Raw genomic sequence first — 19,611 nt, forward strand, 5'->3', positions numbered from 1 at the left:
ATGTCCTGTTCCTGCTCTGCAGATGAAGTTGATCTTTCTATCTTATTCTTGGACGTCCATGGTCTCTTCTTTCTGTAGGTTTATATCCTAGTGCCAGTTTAGGAATTCTACAAACTATATAAAAAATTGGCTTCTCTTATCCGTTCCACCAAAGACCAGACACTTCCCCTAGCCCTACCTGGAGTATACCAGGTCCCTTGTAGTTGCAAACTGTCCTACTACAGCCAAACAGGCAGAGCAACCAACATCAGGATATCTGAACATAAAGACTATATCTAGTTCCACCAATGCAGCCACTCAAGACTTGCTGACTGCTTTGGACACCCACCACAAAATACACTGGAAGAAAGCCACTTTATTATACCGCAGCAAGTATAAATATGAGAGATTATTCCTGAAGTCAGATTCAGCTATAAAAAAACTCCCCAAACCTCAACAAATTTAGATGCATGAGACTGCCCCAAATATGGGAAACTTGCATTCTAAGAACATCAGCCCAACAGCCAAAACAACCCAATTTAGCCTGCTGGGGGGGGGGGGGGGGCACCTTCAGGACTCTAAGACCGACTTCAGTTGTTTTCTTCAGCCATATTTGCTTAGTGTTAGTGCCTGCGTGCACATATATCATTATTTTGAGATCCCTGAAGATGGTAATGTAACATTACTGAAATATAGGAAGTATTAATTAAAGTTTTTAATTAATATTCCAGTATACATTGACTTTCCCTAAAATCTGACAGTTATGTATTATCAACATATAAGTTTATCTACAAGAATAGGAATTCTAATTGTTATTCATCCTTTCTATGTGGATTCTTCTATTTCTTGCATGATGTTTTTTGTATCTGATCGTTCTCTTATTTCTGTGTTTTTCTTTTTATCTAATCTAGTGGGTCCCAGGAAAGGTCTTAGAAACCTGTGCTGCTTCCAACATGTCTGTTTCCTTGTTTTAGAATCCATGTTTCACTTCTGAATTTGAGATGTTTTAGAGGTCATATTATGTAATCTTAATTGGGTTTCTTCAGGGATGTGTTTCCCAAAATTTCTTTTAGTTATGCCATTCATTCTATTATAAATTAATAGAATGAATAATTTAATGAATAATACATACTGAAATATACAGATGTTTGGTAGTCAGAGATTTCTGCCTGTCAACAGACAAAATAAATAAATAAAAAGAACAACACTAAAATAATATTAGCAGATATTGAGTGATCAATTTCTGCTACAAAAATTGTGATTTAAAAGCCAGAACTCATATTAGATTTTATCCACATTTAAATATGAAACAAATATATGATTCTACATGAAAATAATACAGGATGTATTATAAAAAACTAACCAATTGCAAATGCTTATATATATATATATATGTTAAAGATACCAAGCAATTTTAAACCTGGTTTTTATATACTTTCTACATATATATATATATATATATATATATATATATATATATATATGTGGCGATTAGTTTTTACTCGGTTGTTATACATTTCAAAAAATAGATTTAATGACTCCAAGACCGAGATAACATATAAAGATTTTAATGATAAATACTACTAGTTTCGGCATATAGCAGCCTTCTTCAGGTATTTATAAAGGAAAGGAATACTAATAAACATTGAATTATTTAAATAAACAAACTGGAAATTACAGGTACAAATTGCCTCACATAATCGATACATAAAAACGTTGTATTTTTCAAGTTGTTCCAACTGGCGTGCCATTGTTTGTTGCAATTGTGCGTGCAAGTTCACGTGAACGCCAATATTGAATAACTGCAGCATGGCTATCTGGGATGTTATAACTTAAATTATTATTTAAGTGGACCGGGTTCAGTAGGATTTCCCGTGATTCTACGATTTTTCTTTCAAACTCATCTTCACAGCGAAAAATATTTTCTGATCTATTCCAGCATACAGAGTGGCTTTGTTGGTCATCATTAGGATTATTTGAAAAAAGAACATGACTGGATAAAGCAGTTGCATGAGATCTTTTGTATGAGATGTCTCTCTTATGCTCTTCTATGCGTTGTTCAATAGATTTGTTAGTTTGACCAAAGTATGGGATATTGCAATCACACCACAATTTATATACTCCAGGGTACTTAAGGTTGTGATGAGTAGGTTTTGGATTTTATTATATATATATATATATATATATATATATATATAATATATATATATATATATATACACACAGGGTGTTCGGGATAAATTTGACATATTTATAATTAATTATATTTTTCCGTAAGTTACATGTATTAACACACACTTCTCTTCATTTAAAAGTTTGGACCCTTCTTCATTCATATACAAGATGTCAGAAAGGATGGATAGCTGGAACCCACCTGAATCATGGAAGAGAATAACTTGTATCATGATGATTCGTGCCCGCCATCAAAATAAGGATATTACGACTGCTGCCCAATGCTCCCTGAATACAGTAAAAACAATCTGGCATGAACTAGAGACTTGCAATGGTGACTACGAGGATGTAGCAAGAAGAAAGATCCCTAGCAGACGATCTGATTGCGTTCGTACAGCAGAATTCCTCGCAAATCTGCAGGAACAGGTGTTGAAGAACCCTGGCATTGGAATTCGGGCTTTGTTCGTGGAGTTGCTAACTGTAGTCAAGCCCTGGATAACAAGGGTAGCCAATGGTAGGCCGTATGTATGGCAGCAGGATTCGGCCCCTTGCCACACCTCTGGGAAAAGTCAAAAATGGTTGTCTGAAAATTTCTACGACTTCACCAGTCCAAATGTTTGGCCTCCAAACTCCCCAGACCTTAACCCCATGGATTATTTTGTATGGGGCGCAGTTGAAAAAGACACCAATCGCACTTCCAGTAATACAAAAGCCCAGTTAATGGATAAAATTAAAACAGTTTTTGCGGCCCTTCCCAGGGAGACTGTAGCATCAGCTTGTTCGAGGTTCCGAAGCAGAATTGAAGCTGTGATCGATGCTAATGGTGGTTATTTTGAGTAAATCTTGTTGATAGTATTGTAATTAACTCTGCCTGTAATGTTTTTTTGTCAATTCATTAAATTTAATAGATACAAAGAAGATTTTCTTTTTCCTTACGAAACTGTCAAATTTATCCCGAACACCCTGTATATATATATATATATATATATATATATATATATATATATATATATATATATATATATATATATATGCTGCTTATTAATAGTAATAGCAAATTGAATACCATATATGTGTATGAGAATGTGTATCCAATATTGACAGGATTTGTGTGTATGATTGTTGATTTGGGTCTCCTGCAATGAGTATCCAGACTGCATGGAGATGCCATAAATAATAATAATAGTATGCAGATTCTGAAGAAAAATTTGCATCTGAAGTTCTATGGACTGCACATATCTCTGTGGTGATGACAAAGAAGTTCATTTTATCCTTGTGTTCATTACATGTTCTTTTCTATGGACCCGTCATCAGGCAGGCAAGGTCATCATCATCATCAAATTCTTGCAATGTACACTGAAGGAGAGGGGGCAGTGTACAGGATATGATAGTACTACATGGAAAATTTACATCATTACTAACTTCCTATCTACAATTTTCCTCCAAATATCAAAATATCCAATTTTCCACCAAATGTCAAACTCCAACATTATCAGACCTTATATTTCTATCTTCTAAGGCACTTTTTACAATATCAATCCACTTATATCTTGGTCTTCCTCTAGGTCTTTTTCCTGCCGACCTGACACAGAACACTTATTTTGCTAATCTTTCCTCTCCTATTCTGTTTAAGTGACCATACCACCTGAGATAAGCTTTGCTAACATATTCTTGGATGCTAACAATGTCAAGTTCTTTCCTAATATCCTCGTTTTTAATATAATACTGCCATTGATGCCATCTGTTCATGCCCCTAATCTTCTCAGGACTCTCTCTCATATCTGCAGTCTCTAGTCCTTGGTTGAATGCTTTACTTCTGACCCAGCTCTCAGATCCATAAGTTAAAATGGGTCTGAACACTGTCTTGTATATAGCTAATTTAGTGTTTTGACTAATTTCTGTCTTATTCCATATAAATTTATTCAATTGACTTCCTAACGTACCAGCTTTGTTGATTATTCTGTTGTCTATTTCCATATTTAATTTACTATCTTCACTAAAAATCATGCCTAAGTAGCTGAAATGTTTTACATGTTTTATAGGTTTTCCATTCACAATGCAGTTGATATTTTCAATACTTTTGCCTATTTTCATTGTCTTGCTATTGCTGATTTTCATACTAAATTTATTACAACAGTTATTCAATTTAGTCAGGGAATCTTGCAGACTTGTACTGGATTTATTTAGATGTATAACATCGTTTGCATAAAGCAAAGAGCTGACATTAACATCTCCAATTTTGATATCATGTTTAATACCACTTTCCTTCATAATGTGATTCATATAGATAATGAATAACAGAGGGGATAATGTACATCCTTGTCTCACACCAGATTTTCAATTAAACCATTTTCCTGTACTTCCTTCAATTCTAACTGCTGACTTACAACTCAAATAAAGACTAAGTATTGCTTGATATAATGCCCCTTTGACACCATATAACTGTAGTGTATTGAATAGCTTCTCTCTTGGAACCTTGTCATATGCCTTTTCCAGATCTACAAAACTTAAATACAGATCTTTGTTATATTCCCATGATTTCTCAACTATTTGTCCTAAAGTGAAAATCCGATCCTGACAGCCTCTATTTGGCTTGAATCAAGCTTGTTCTTCACCAAGCTTTTCTACCACAATCCTTCTCAATTGTTTCTCAAGTATACTTGCATAAATCTTACCAGGAACACTCAGTAGTGAAATACATGTATAATTCTCACATTCAGTTTTATTTCCCTTTTTTATATACGGGTACTATGAGAGCCCTACTCCAATCATCCAGAATTCATCCCTTTGACCAGGCCTTCTGAACTATACCATACAGTGCAGCCACTGTAAGAATTTTATACTTCCATACTTGAGCATTTCTGGTCGAATATTATCTACTCCTGCTGCGCTTCCACATTTCAGGCTTTTGAGGGCTTTTACTACTTCAAGTATGGATATATATTCCTGATTGCATGCCTATTGAGTGTTTTTGTACCACTGTGCTATCAATGCTTGTTTCATTTAGCCATATTCTGAAGTAATTACTCCATACTTCAAGGATATCTTTTTCTCCAGTTTTCATGTCACATTTTTCATCTCTAATTCCTTTTACAGCATTCTCTTTCCTCTATTTCTGAGCTTCTTCAATAACCTCTAGAATATCTTGACACCTTCTTAATATTTATTTTCTATGTTCTTACCAAAGTCTTCCCATGACTTTTGTTTAGTAGTTTTACACAGTGTTTAGCTTTCTTACACTTGTCTCTGTATTCTCTAAGAGCACAAGCCGACTTATTTGCCAGGAACGTTTGATATGCTTTCTTCTTTTCCTTCACTGCCTCTAACTTCCTGTGTCCACCATGCAGTTCTGATTTTTTCTATCTTTGCAGACAACCTCACCACAAATGCCTCTCTAGCTGAATCAATCAATCAGTGTTTACTTCAGGACTTGTCACAGAATCTCCAAGGTCTGGTTCCTGTTCTCAAACTCTTTCATTTTTCCTTCAATAATGTTTGTGTATTTTAGTCTACAGTTCACATCTGGGAGCTGCTCAACTTTTATTCACTTGAAAACTTTCTAACATGTTCTTATTTTCGATATGAAATTCAATTTTATTCTGCTCAAGACTACATGGTGATCACTTCAAATTCTCTATACACTCTAGTGTCTTGCACCAGTGAGAAAACATCACTATCAACAATAACATAGTCAATGAGACTTTTATTGTTCCTTGCCTCTTCTCTCCATGTGAATTTGTACACATTTTTATGTTGGAAGTTAGTAATAATCAGTCCATGTCCTGAGCAGAAATCTAACAGGTATTTGCCATTATTATTATTATTAGCTTTGCTCTTTTCTTCAAATTGTCCAAAAATATTTCTGTATGTCTGACAATCGTTTCCTGCTCTGCTATTTAGATCCCCAACAAGGACCAACTTTTCCTTTTTCATTGTGTCAGTTGCTTTCTCTACAGCCTCAAAAAATTCCTCCACTTCTACTTAGTAGAACGTCTCATTGTCCAGTTCCCCATTCTGATATTTGCTCACATCATTCCACTTGAGATTGCCTGGCATTCAAGAAGATTAGCCTCGTATTTAGTGTTGAATTCTATGGCTACTCCTTCTTTTCCTTGATTGTCATTGCCTGAATATAACATTTTGTATTTATTGCTCAGAAATATCTCACCAGTTTTTGTCTTTTTTGTTTCAGTCACCCCTATTATGTCGATCTGGTACTTATCTAATTCCTCAGCTAGCTCCATTTCTTTGCCATTCAGGCTTCTTATATTGATAGTACCGATCTTTAACTCTGGTAATGTTGATTTGGGGTGTGCTTTCAGATTTGTTCCAGTAGCTGAATTTTCGCTGTTCGCCCTGGTTCCCTAGTGAAAACAACAATGGCCTTGTTTAACTGAGCGGCATCCCAACTGGCATGAAATTCTGTCATGTTGTACCATCAATTTATATTTTGGTTTTAACCAATAAGCATTCTTGTTCATTCAGTATCCAGGTAGATACTTGACAGGGTGCACCACAAGAAGGTAAGGATTGGACATTGGTCAGAAGCCGTGGTCGGTTCTCCGCATTCCTTTAAAGGCTATGTGGAGGTCTCCTTTCGGTTATACAGCTTTGACCCTTAAGCACCCTGCAGGTCCAAGAAAATACAGATTTCACCAACCTGGAGCAAAGCTTGACAAAGGTGAATGTTTTTGATGCAGTGTTAGAGCAGGGAAACCACTCTTTGCTAAGGCCACGCTTACAAGATAATTTCATTGCATTTATGTATTTAACTGAAATCAGTTAAATCACCTAGTTAGATGATAAGGCTAAGTGTGATATAAGCAAGGAATGAGTCACCATATTAAGCTGTAACCTGTGATAAAAGCAAGTTTTGTTGTTCCTAACACACCCACATTTGTTCACTTCTGGATCAGATGCATCATCATTAATATGTACCCTCAAGGGGGTGCGTGCATGATACTATAAGAGTACTACATGATTAAAGTTACATTACTGATAATCTCTTATCAACAATTTTCTTCCATACTAGTCTATCATTTGTCAGCACTCCAATGTTCTCATATCATTTATTTCTGTCTTCTGTGGCACCTCTAACTTTGATCCACCCAGATCTTGATCATCCTCTGATTCTTCTTTTAGGTCAGAAGCCCTGGTTGGTTCTGCTAACATTTTTTTGCTAACATTTCCTCTCTCATTCTGTTTTTGTGACGATTCCACCTTAGATTAGTTTTGCTCACACATTCCTCAATGCTATAAATGCCAGGTTCCTTACTAATATATTAATTTTTAATATAATTCTGCCACTGATGCGATCTGTTCACTCCCTTAATTTTTCTCAGAACTATCATACCTGCGGTCTCTTGTCTTTGATCATCTGCTTTATTTCTAACCTAACTCTCTGATTTATAAGTTAAAATTGGTTCCAACACTATCTTATATACTGCTAATTTAGTGTTTTAGCTAATTTCCTTCTTATTCTATATAATTTATTCAACTACCTCACCATATCAGCTTGCCTGATATGGTGAGGTAGTTGAATAAATTTCTGTTGTCTATTTTCATATTTCATTTGCTATCTTCATTAAAAAGTGTATCGAATTAGCTGAAATAGTTTACTTGCTCTATAGGATCAAGCACAGTAGGAGTTTTCTATGTTCCTTCATATTTTCATGTTTTGGTCTTTTATTGCTGGTTTTCACACCAAATTGAAGCAAGCTGTTATTAAATTTACTCAAAGATTCCTGGAGACTTGCATTGGATTTTTTAGGAGTACAACATCATCTGAATAAAACAAAGAGCTAAGTTTGATATCTCAGTTCTGATATCAGGACTGCTTTCATAATATGATTCATATAGATGATGAATACAAGTGGAGATAGTGTGCACCATTGTCTTGCACCTAATTTTAGATTGAACCTTCTTCCTTTACATCCTTCGATTTTGACTACTGGCTTACACTTAATTATAGACTATGTATTGCTCTGTATAATGTTCCATTAATCCCCATATAATTATAGTGTTATGAAAGCTTTTCTCTGGGCACCTTGTCATATACTTTTCCAGATCTACAAAACTCAGATACAGATTCTTTGTTATACTCTCGTGATTTCTCAACTATTTGTCATAAAGTCTGATCCAACAACCCCTATTTGGCCTAAACCTAGCTTGTTTTTCTGCAAATTTTTCTTCTACAATTTTTCTTAGCTTCTCAAGTATGCTGTGTAAGTCTTACACAAGTCTTAATTCCTCTGTAATTCTTGCATTTAGTTTTATTTCTCCTTTTACAGATATGAAAGCTATGAGAACTCTACTCATATCATCTGGAATTTGACCTCTAACAAAGTGTTCTGAAGTATACAGTATAGACATTGTACAACTTTTATACTCTCGTAGGGGAAATGCCACCGCGATTTAAAACCAAAAAGATTCCACAGGTAAGCCTGCCTTCTTACTTCAAGATCGTTCTACCTACCTTCCTTTAGACTATGATCCCACCAATGCACAGATCAGAACACTTCACAGGCTCCTTAACCCTTCAGAGGTCGCAGTCAAAAAAATTGCAGCTTAGGTTGCGTGTATCAGAGAGATACATTCATTACTAGTATGTGCTGAAATGCAATAAAACTTGAAAAAAAAAAAACTGCAAATATAATACATGATAGCTTATTTATTTTCAGTTACAAACTAGAAATTATTGAACAAAGAAAAAAACAACTAAACCAATACTATACTGACATCGGAATTCGCAGTATCTCTCAGATACAATTTACTATGAAATATTACTTTCACATTCGACTATCATTCTCATCATCAGACTCGAGTAACATTTGCTGAATCTCTTCAACATCTGATAAATTATCCAATCGATATATTTTTCCATTATTATCAATGGTAAATTAAAAAAAAAAAAAAAACTAAACCAATACTATACCGACATCAGAGTTCACAGTATCCTCAGATACAATTTACTAGCAAATATCACAAACGTTTACATAACACATGTTAAACTAAACTGATGGCATAAACAGAATATCACTTGCAATATATGCATGCACAGCTAGTCATGACCTCCAAGCTATAACTGGATATGTGTTAGAATGTTTATATTAAAACAATTTGTTTGTTTGTAACTGTTAAAAAGATTGTAACTTTTTAACAGTTACAAAAGTTACTAAGAGGTGACTTTTTCAGCCCTTCGCAGTGTTAAAAAGGTCACCTCTTAGCTTGTGAAAGTCACCAACAAACTAAAACCATATAACTCTAACCCTCTCCCCACAGGATATATGAGGTACCAAAATACATAAACTAAATGTGTCATTATGTCTCATTATAGATGATATTGATTCTCCCATGTACAAATTAGCAAGTGCTCACACAAAATACTGACCTTTACACATAAAAAAACTCAGCCCACTTTGAAGCCAGTATAGAAAACCTCCCACTCCATCACACTGACATAATGGTCAGCTTTAATGGCTCCTCTCTATTCACTAATGTCCTGCTCAAAGACACCTTAGACCTCATCCAAGCTATATTTCTGCTCAATATCTCAACTCTCTTTCAGTTCACCATGAACTCTGGCTGTTTCATTTAGCAAGGAAAATTCTATAAACAGATAGAGGGGACAGCCATGGGTTCTCTAATCCTGGTCAACTTCTTAATTGAGACCTTTGAAGAAAATGCCTTCAACTTTATCCCACATAAACACATTGTCTGACTATGCTGTGTAGATGACGATCTTTATTTGGCCATATGGCTTAGATATGCTTAACACATCTAAACAATAAACATCCCAGGATTCCAATTTACCTTAGAAAAGGAAATCATAACAGTCTCCCATTCCTAAACATTCTCATTACATGTCAGTCTGATGGATCTCTAGCATTCTCCATTTCCAGAAAATCCACATATACTGTAGATACATTCTTACTTACTGTCCTCTTCTGTCGGGGATGGGGTTGAGTCCTCCATGTTTCCACAACAACCTCCAGGAGTCTCGGTATCTTGCATGGCTCGTGAGCTTTCTATATGTTTGTAATCCACAGTTGACCTTTACTGTTGTTAATCCATTTAGTTCTTGGTCATCCTTTTTTTTCTTTTATTCTTGCATGTAGAGCAAATTCGGGTAGTCTTTTTGATGGCATTCTCTCGACATGTCCGTACCAGTGAAGTTGTCTTCTTTCGATCTTTTCGATTAATGTTTCTGTATATTTTAGGTCTTGTCTTACAGTTTCATTTGTTTTCTTTTCTGTACATTGTTTTTTTATTTTTCTGAGACATTTCATCTCGAAAGCCTCCAATTTTCATATCTCTGTCTTCTTGAGCGTCCAAGTTTCTGAAGCATATAGCACAGTGGTATATTAATTGCATTATATAATTTTATTTTTAGAGATTTGGAGATTCTATTATTTTTCCAGATTTTACCTAGCTTATTAAATGATGACCATGCAGTCGATATTCTATGTTTAATAGTGGTCATGGTATCTAGGTGTTCTGTTATTACTATTCCTAAATAGTTGAATTGTTTTACCTATTCAATTGTTGATCCATTCAAGAAGAAGTTTAGTTTTTCTTCATTTTTTCCAATTATCAAGATTTTTGTTTTGTCTTTATGGTCATGCTGTATTCTTTAGCCGTATTGTTTAGTTTGATTATTAGGTTCACCATTTTTTCTTTTGTGTCTGCTATCATTACAATGTCATCTGCATATTTTATGTTATTAAGTTATAACCATTTAGGTTATAACCTTAATAACATAATTATTTAGGTGGATCCCTTTTTCTCCTTCCAAAAGCTCTTGGTTAACCATATCTTCTAGGTAGATGTTAAAAAGGTATGGGGAGATGGGACATCCTTGGGCTACTCCTTTACCGACATTTATTTTATCTGTTGTTATACTACTGAATTTAATTATTGCTTCTGTGAGACTACAATATTTTTCTAAGAAGTTTAGGGTATCTTCATCGATTTGTTTCTGTTTTAATATTTTTAATAAGATTATTCTGTTTATTGAGTCGAATGCCTGTTTAAAATCTACAAAACAGTAATAGATATTTTTGTATATTTATGTTCCCAGTATAATTCTGCTAGTCTTTGTATTATGAAGATCTGATCCAAAGAGGAGCGATTCTTTCTGAAGCCTGCCTGTTCTTCACTAAGAATGATCTCATGTGCTCTTTATTCTGTTCTGTAAGATTCTTGTAAATATTTTGTAAGCATGGCTAAGTAATGTGATTGGTCTGTAGCTATTACAATTTTTCTTATCACCTTTCTTGTATTTCTCCTATTTTAATGATTTTGTTGAAAAGTGCAGTAAGGAATTTTAAAGTTGTTTGCTTTCCTTCTTTGCAGAGTTCTGATGGGATTTGGTCTATCCCTCGTGCTTTGTCACATTTCATTTGCTTTAGAGCATTCTTCACTTCCGACGGAAGGATCATTAAGGTGTCATGTCTTGAGTTGGTGTGGAGCTTTGTTATTAGGTAGTTATTGCTCATCATCAAATTACTGCCATATACCCTCAAGGGGTGTACAGGATATGATAGTACTACATGAAAAATTTACATCATTACTAACTTCCTATCTACAATTTTCCTCCAAATCAGTCTGTTACTTGTCAAGACTCCGCCATTACCAGATCTTATATTTCTATCATCTAAAGCACTTTTTACCATATCAATCCACATATATCTTGGTCTTCCTCTGGGTTGTTTTCCTGCCAACTTGAGAGAGAACACTTGTTTTTGCTAATCTTTCCTCGCCCATTCAGTTTAAGTGACCATACCACCTGAGATTAGCTCTGTTAACGCATTCCTGGATGCTGACAATGTCAAGTTCTTTCTGAATATTCTCATTTTTAATATGATATTGCCATTGATACCATCTGTTCACACCTCTAGTCTTTGGTCAAGTGTTTTACTTATGACCCAGCTCTCAGATCCATAAGTTAAAACTGGTTTGAACACTGTCTTGTATACAGCTAATTTAGTGTTCTGACTAATTTCTCTCTTATTCCATATGAATTTATTCAATTGACTTCCTACCATACCAGCTTTGTTGATTCTGTTGTCTATTTCCATATTTAATTTACCATCTTCACTAAGAATCGTGCCTAAGTAGTCGAAATGTTATACTTGTTCCACAGGTTCTCCATTCACAACACAGTTGACATTTTCAATGATTCTGTTTATTTTCATTGTCTTTGTCTTTTTAATGCTGACCTTCATACATATCTATTACAACAGTTATTCAATTTAGTCAGAGAATCTTGCAGACTTTTAGCGGATTTATTTAGAAGTATAACATCTTCCGCATAAAGCAAAGAGCTGACATTAACATCTCCAATTTTGATATCATGTTTAATACCACTTTCCTTCATAATGTGATCCATATAGATAATGAATAACAGAGGGGATAATGTACATCCTTGTCTCACACCAGATTTACAATTAAACCATTTTCCTGTACTTCCTTCAATTCTAACTGCTGACTTACAACTCAAATAAAGACTAAGTATTGCTTGATATAATGCCCCTTTGACACCATATAACTGTAGTGTATTGAATAGCTTCTCTCTTGGCACCTTGTCATATGCCTTTTCCAAATCGACAAAACTTAAATACAGATCTTTGTTATATTCCCATGATTTCTCCACTATTTGTCGTAAAGTGAAGATCTGATCATGACAGCCTCTATTTGACCTTCACCAAGGTTTTCTTCCACAATTCTTCTCAACCATTTCTCAAGTATACTTGATTAGATCTTGCCAGGAACACTCAATAGGGATATACCTCTGTAATTCTCACATTCAGTTTTATTTCCCTTTTTTATATATGGGTACTATGAGAGTTCTACTCCAATCATCTGGAATTCGTCCCTCTGTCCAGGCATTCTGAACTATGCAGTATAACAGTCTTACAGTGGCTGCACTGCATAGTTCAGAATGCCTGGACAGAGGGACGAATTCCAGATGATTGGAGTAGAGCTTCTTCAGCATTTCTGGTCGAATATCATCTACTCCTCCTGCCTTTCCACATTTCAAGCCTTTGATGGCTTTTTCTACTTCAAGTATGGATATGTATTCATACTTGAAGTAATAAAAGGTATGCCTGGTAAGTGTTTTTTTTTATCACTGTGCTGTCATCACTGCTTGTTTCATTTAGCAAATTTTCAAAATAATTACTCCATATTTCAAGGATATCTTTTTCTCTTGTTTTCATGTCACCTTTATCATTTCTAACTCCTTTTACAGCACTCCTTCCTCCATTCCTAAGCTTCTTCAACAACCTCCAGAATATTTTGCCACCTTCTTGATATTTATTTTCTATGTTCTTGCCAAAGTCCTCCCATGACTTCTGTTTAGCTAGTTTTACACACTATTTAGCTTTTTTACATTTGTCTCTGTATTCTCTAAGAGCACAAGCTGACTTATTTGCCAGGAACTTTTGAAATGCTTTTTTCTTTTCCTTCACTGCCTCTTTAACTTCCTGTGTCCACCATGGAGTTCTAATTTTTCTATCCTTGCTGACAACTTCACCACATGCCTCTCTAGCTGACTCAATCAGGGTTTTCTTCAAGGCTTGTCACTGAATCTCCAAGGTTTGGTTCCTGTTCTCAAACTCTTTCATTTTTTCTTCAATAATCTTTGTGTATTTTAGTCTACAGTTCACATCTGAGAGCTGCTCAACTTTTATTCGCTTTAAAACTTTCTTACATGTCATTCTTTTCAATATGAAATTCAGTTTTATCCTGCTCAAGACTAAATAATGATCACTTCCAATTTCAAATCCTCTGTACACTCTGGTGTCCTGCACAAGGGAAAAAACATCACTATTAACAATAACCTAGTCAATGAGACTTTTCTTATTCCTTGCCTCTTCTCTCCATGTGAATTTGAGCACATTTTTATGTTGGAACATGGTGTTAGTAATAACCAGTCCATGTCCTGAGCAGAAATCCAACAGGTATTTGCCATTATTATTAGCTTTGCTCTTTTCTCCAAATTTTCCCAAAACATTTTTGTATATCTGACAATCACTTCCTACTCTGCTATTTAGATCCACAACAAGGACCAACTTTTTCTTTTTCATTGTGTCAGTAGCTTTCTCTAGAGCCTCAAAAAATTCCTCCACTTCTACCTTAGTAGAACCTTCTGTGGGACCATAGACACAAATAAGTCTCATTGTCCAGTTCCCCATTCTGATATTTGTCCAAATCACTCTACTTGACACTGCCTGCCATTCAAGAAGATGAGCCTCATATTTTGTGTTGAATACTATGGCTACTCCTTTTCCTTGATTGTCATTGCCTGAATATAACATTTTGTATTTATTGCTCAGAAAGATCTCACCGTTTTTTGTCTTTTTTGTTTCAGTCACCCCTATTATGTCGATCTGGTATTTATCTAATTCCTCCGCTAGCTCCATTTCTTTGCCATTCAGTCTTCTTATGTTGATAGTACCGATCTTTAACTCTGGTGATGTTGAGTTGGGGTGTGTTTTCAGATTTGTTCCAGTAGTTGGCTCTTCGCTGTTCGCCCTGGTTCCCTGGCAAAAACAACGGGGGCCTTGTTTAACAGGGCGACGCCCCAGCCGGCATGAAATTTTGTCATGTTGTACCATCATTTGTATTTTGTTTAACCAAGAGGAATAGAATTTGTTCGGCTAAATCCCAAATTGCCAGCCCATCCTTGTTCGTTCAGTATCCAGGTAGATACCCAACAGGGTGCACCACGAGAAGGCGAGGATTGGACATTAGTTCAGAAGCCCTGGTCGGTTCTCTGCATTCCTTTAAAGGCTATGTGAAGGTCTCCTCTCAGTTATACAGCTTTGACCCTTAGGTAGTTATTGCTTTCATTCTTAAAGGTTTCTTGGTAGTGTTCCATCCATATTGCCTTTATCACATTTGGATTTCCTGTTCCCTTGTCCTGATGGTTGATCACTGTTAGCAGTAGTGGTGAAAAGTTTTCTGTAATTTCTTTAATTGTGTTATGTAATGTTTTTGAGTTATGGTGTTTATATGCCTCATTGCATTTTTCTGCTTTTTTGTTTAGCAGTTAAACAAAAAACAGGCTAAAGAAAACTAGTTTTCTTTAGCCTGTCTGCAGAGTTTATCAATTTCATTTTTGAGTTGTTTGTATTTCTTCTTGTTTTCTTCTGAGGCATATCTGTTTATTTTTGTTTTCAGTTTTGTTTTTAATTCACATTTTTCTAATATTTCAAATGTTATCCATTTATTATTGGGTCTCTTATAAATTCCTAAATTTTCCCTTGCCAAGTTAATTAATATTTCTTTTCCTGTTTTCCAAAGGTTTTCAGTTTCATCTGTTGGAGTCCTGTTTATTTCTTTAATTTTCCTAATGTAGTCTAATCTTATTTGGTTTTTTTTTAACTTTTCCATGTGGAGTTTATCAATTCTATTTTTTTTATAGTTAACTTTGAATTTATCCGCATTTTTGCAGAGAGGAGTTCATGGTCTATATTCAGATGTAGGCTTTTGAGCGGTGAGGTCCAGGTGTATTTAAAACTAGGTCTATGGTAAAACAATGTGTTCGAGATGACAAGGTTGTTTTCTTTGCAGAAATTGAGCATAGTTTCCCCCCTTTCATTTTCAGTTCCAATTCCAAATTTCCCCATTACATCTTTTAGCTCTTCTCTGAAAGTTTCAATCTTAGCGTTGAAATCTCCGATTATGAGTAAGATGTCTCTGGAGTTTGTATTATCTATTTCTATTGGGAGATCATTGTAGAATAGTTCGATGTCTTCTTCATTGTGACTTGCGTCCGATGCATAAATCTGGATAACCTTTATGTGTAGTCCTTTTTCTTTGGCTTTTAGTCTAATTCCTATTATTCTGGATGAGATAGACTTAATGCATGTTACACTTACAGTGAGATTTTGTTTTATTAGGATTGCAACTCCTTCTCTATGTACATTGCCTCTTCTTCCTGAATAGAATAATTTGCCCTCTGATATGTTTAAGCATCCTTCTCCTATCCAGCGAGTTTCTGAGATTCCTATGATATCCCACTTTATCCTTTTCAGATTCTCTTGTAGAATTTGGAGTTTTCCTGCTTTGTATAGAGATCTGATATTTACAGTAGCTATATACTTATCACATTCTGCTGACCACATAGAAGATTTCTCACCAACACTATGCAAGGCTCGTGTTGGCACGTCGGCTACCCTGTACGCGGTAGTGCGAGATGTATTCCCAGTAATCATGTAATCCATGGAAGTTTTTGGCATTTTAGTGTGGCCAGCTTGCCTTTCCTCTGCCACACCCTTTGGTCCACGGCTCCTTATTCTTTATTTAGAGCAATCCGTTGGGGCCTGGTAGGAGTCTGGTCTCCCCCAAGAGATACATTTGCCAGCATTTAAATCTCCCAACAATATGGAATTATAAGAGCCCCAAATTTAAAACAGGACAAAATTTATCAGTTCTGATTAACTTGGTCCTGTTATAAGTTTAGAGCTTTTATCTTGTGATAGGAAATATGACTTGAGACCATTAAATATTTCAATCATTCTTTCCACAGCAGCTAGCAGAGAAAGCCATCTCCTCTTCACATTTTACATTTCCTAAAATTTACTTAATTCCACTTCAGCAAAATTACAGAAGGATTTCAGTGTCTCAAATCCAATAGTGAAAACATGAAATGTTGAAACAATTCATTAATAATTGATTTCACATCAATTTGGAACATACTGCACTTGTTTGCAAAACATTATGCATGATGCGTAAAGCACAATCTACTACTCCCAACATTTTCATGTTATTACTTAACTTATGAAAGACACTATTGTTGCCTTTTCTTGCAATGCCACCTAAGCTGAGTTGCAACCACTAAATGTGGTTGCAACTGTTATCTGTGCTGTTATCTTTTTAGTTAATTTATATTTCCTCAATATGGACAGAATGTGATCCACTTATATCTCAGACATTTCTCCTATGAAATTTTGGAATTCCCACAATTTTACTTGTATTCTTTCAACTTGCACTTTTTTTTTGCTGCAGCTGTTTCTTTGTGCTTCTTTTTAGCAGTGCGCTGAGTAATCTAAACAATCACCATGTTCAATAGAAAATTCAGCTCTGCAAGTCCCAAAACTGAGACTAGCTTCAGCGTTGCGTGATTTGATAAATCTACCATAACAGATACATATTTTTCCTCACGTAGGTCAGTTATCACTTATGGTATATGATGGTATATGTGCAATCTACCAATCTAAATGAATGATTGTGTGATGCTGTGGAAAGTTTGCAGTCTACCGATCTAAATAAACGATTATGCATGATGCTATGGAAAGCTAGTAATCCTTGTGCCGTGAAATGTTTCTGTTCGCCAATTACATCTTGTTGTTTTTGTCATAGAAGAGGCTAGTTTATGAATTTCACTTTTTTGCTGCAACTGCTTCTTTGTGCTTCTTTTTAGCAATGTGCTGAGTAATAGCTAAACAACTACCATGTTCAATAGAAAATTCAGCTCTATAAACAGTGAAGAAAACTTTACCATTAACATTATGACTTTCAATCTGGAAAGGGAATTCTTGTTTCAAATTATCTGTGAAACTACATTTACACTCACTTATGCATCTCAAGACCTATTTTCAATAAATTGAATTTATAATTAATTACTAATCCCTTCAAATAATGTTAGAGTTTACACCACCACCAACACATCAATACCTTGATGTGCTGGTCATGGTAGTGGTGTAAAGAAAATAAGAATTAATTTGCAGGTGTCTATTGAATCGGCAATGCTACACACAAAAGTTGATTCTCGTTGTGCATTATAATGCTATCAGTGAAATTCATGTAAAAACCATCCGAATCACAACTGAATGGATTATGGGCCATCTATTGGAAACAGTATAAATGCTTTACTAATCTGTAACTAATTTAGAAAGTTTAGGTTAGAGTCTATGAAAAGAAGAAAAATGGATGGGGCATTTAGCATCTGTTTCCATTTTCTAGGGACAATAGGATCTCAGGACTTCATCACCCTACTCTAGGCACATATAATATAATGCTCATCTAGCCGTTTAAAGCAGCAGTACAGTATATATATATATATATATATATGCAAAGATGCCTTTGGCGAATACATATTGCATAATATTTATAAATATACAATTCAAATATTATTATCATATTTTCTGTTGGTTTTTACATTTATTTTTGGCTGATTATTTTGTTATAGACAAATAAAAATAATTTCCTTATATGTACAAATAGAGTAAAATACATGATCGAATAGTTTCTGTAGTTTATAAACATGTTTAAAATAAGTTAGTGAGTTTTTAGAAGTTTTTTATTATTTTTATTTTATGTGTGTAACCAAGAGCCGTAGCCATACTGGTTACTAGAAAATTAAATTAGCTTGATACAGTCACTGCAAAATCCAGTGCCTGAAATTATGAGGGCTCACAGAACATTGCACATACTTGTTAATATATTAGAATCATAATTGGACATGATATGCAAGTTATAGCGATCTCTTATGATATATGTTTAAAATAAAATTACTTAGTCCCATGAGATAGTCTCTCAATCTTTTCTGAAAGCATATTCTGAGGTTATTGATTTGATTTCATATGGGAGTTTATTGTAGCTGCTTGTTGCTAGGTATTCAAAGGATTTATGAAAAATTTCTTTGTTGGTACTTGGTACAACATGCAGGTAGTACCTTGGGTACTACCTGCATGTTGTGGCCACAGTGTAAACCACAGCCTACATTATATACTGAAAAATTTACAACATGCTTTCTTACATATAATATACAATCATAGAGATAAAGTTTCTGCAATAGCAAACAAATCATTGCTTGAATCTGTGAAGTCAGTAATGGCTATAGTTGTAATTATTCTGTTTCATATTCATATCAATGGAAGCAGACTGTTGTAGTAATCTCCACTCCAACAAGTGATACCATATTGCAGTAAGGAATTTATCCAAGAATAGTATAAGCATCTTAAGAATGCTGCATTTACAAATTTTTTAATATAATATATTCTGTTCTTCAACTTATTTGTTAAAAATGTAAAGGTAGTGTTTCGTTTCATCACAGGGTGATGTTATTATCCTGGCACCATTTTAGCATGGCTAATCTGTTGTCTGGAAAGTTTCAGTTTCAATTTACTGCATTGATAAGCCTAGTGCACTATGGAATCTCTGTGGATGTAAGTCTGGTAGTAAGGCTTATGCATTGGCTTTTTTTAAAAGGAAATTACAAAGTACACTAATATTAACTATAATAAATTTAATTAATATTTCTTATATTAATATTAGAACCCTATTTTGGCAAAGTCAAATTACCATCAGCAGAGAACCCAGTACAATATGATATGTGCATGCAGGCACTCTACTGAGTAATAAAGTTGAAGTATGGCAACCAAATGTGAGCCTAAAGTCAGAGATTCCATAGCATACAAGGCTCATCAATGTGGTAAGTTGAAACTGAAG

General features: G+C 34.8%; 1 protein-coding gene across 1 annotated transcript in view; it reads right to left on the reverse strand.

The window, feature by feature from the left end:
* The window catches only part of ArfGAP3 (ADP-ribosylation factor GTPase activating protein 3), a 234,546-nt gene that overhangs the window by 159,307 nt on the left and 55,628 nt on the right, over positions 1–19,611 (reverse strand). The gene's annotated exons all lie outside the window — the stretch shown is intronic.

The sequence above is a fragment of the Typopeltis vanoorti genome, chromosome 2 (genome assembly GCF_054136105.1).
Source record: "Typopeltis vanoorti isolate ZY-2024b chromosome 2, IOZ_Tvanoo_1.0, whole genome shotgun sequence".
Taxonomy (NCBI): Eukaryota; Metazoa; Arthropoda; class Arachnida; order Uropygi; family Thelyphonidae; genus Typopeltis; species Typopeltis vanoorti.